General features: G+C 43.2%; 1 long non-coding RNA gene across 1 annotated transcript in view; it reads right to left on the bottom strand.

The window, feature by feature from the left end:
* Window positions 1-1067, bottom strand: part of LOC107184548 — a 22765-nt gene that overhangs the window by 20875 nt on the left and 823 nt on the right. The gene's annotated exons all lie outside the window — the stretch shown is intronic.

Raw genomic sequence — 1067 nt, 5'->3', positions numbered from 1 at the left:
TGTAATTATTTGTGTTATTATTTTATGCCCTTCTTTATGCGAGCTGAAAATTCCTAGAGGGGAGGAGCTCTGGGCCTTATGGACTGGTGCCTCCGTTGCCATCAAGTTGTGGGCATAGATCATGTTACTGAGCCATCGCATCCTATGGAGGCCTCTGATTGTGAATTGGCCATAATCAAGCCCACCTTTCACTAGTGTTTCTCCTAACTAAATACAGCGAGTCCTCAAATAACGTCATTTCGTTCGACGTCATTTCCTTATAACAATGAGATGTCATAGGAACTTTACTCTTGTTTATGTCTGTTAGCCTATGGTAAAAATTGGTTTCATTGTACATCATTTCACTTAAAGTCACAAAACCGGTCAATGACATTGTGTGAGGAATTACTATACACCACTCGGCCAAATCCTAGTCAGGCTAACTGTTCCACATAGTCTTCCAGAAAACTGTGCATAGTTTCATGATTCAGATTGTGGCTGAGCTGTCATTCATGCTCTGCATACAGAGCAGATGTGTATGTGAATTCTCCCTTTTCGAGTTGGAGAAACTCAAGTGTCTGGAGGTTACGCACCCAGAGTTGTCAGGCAGGTCTGTGCTGGGGTTTAAGTGGGACTGACTGGAACTGACTCTCCAGGAACCCAGTCCAGGACCCTGGACAACCCTGTGGTGGTTCTGCCCTAATGTCATGTACTGAGGGTCAGTAGATGGTTGACTGACCAGAAAATTCTGGAACACCCTTCCCCAATGTTTTTACCTTGGCACAAAATAAAAGTATGACATCACGATGAGAACACAGGACTTCTCTATTTATATTCTTAGAACTGACTAGATTTTTCCAAGGGTGGCTGGTCAGCCCTCCTGCTGGAGAGAAATCATTGTGGAGAATCTGTACCACCTTCCATGGCAACCTATGTGACAACTGTGCTTGTTCTTAAATCTAGAGAACAAAGTGATAGGTGCTGGCCTTCGTGCCTAGACACAATTTCTTGATAAGCAACCAAAAATGTAGGAACTTTTAGAACCTCCTTTTTCTTTTCTTCGGGTTCACAATTAACATGAGAGAGAG

Source organism: Myotis davidii, unplaced genomic scaffold (assembly GCF_000327345.1).
Source record: "Myotis davidii unplaced genomic scaffold, ASM32734v1 scaffold591, whole genome shotgun sequence".
In the NCBI taxonomy this organism is placed as follows: domain Eukaryota; kingdom Metazoa; phylum Chordata; class Mammalia; order Chiroptera; family Vespertilionidae; genus Myotis; species Myotis davidii.
This window is presented reverse-complemented; position numbering and strand designations above follow the sequence as displayed.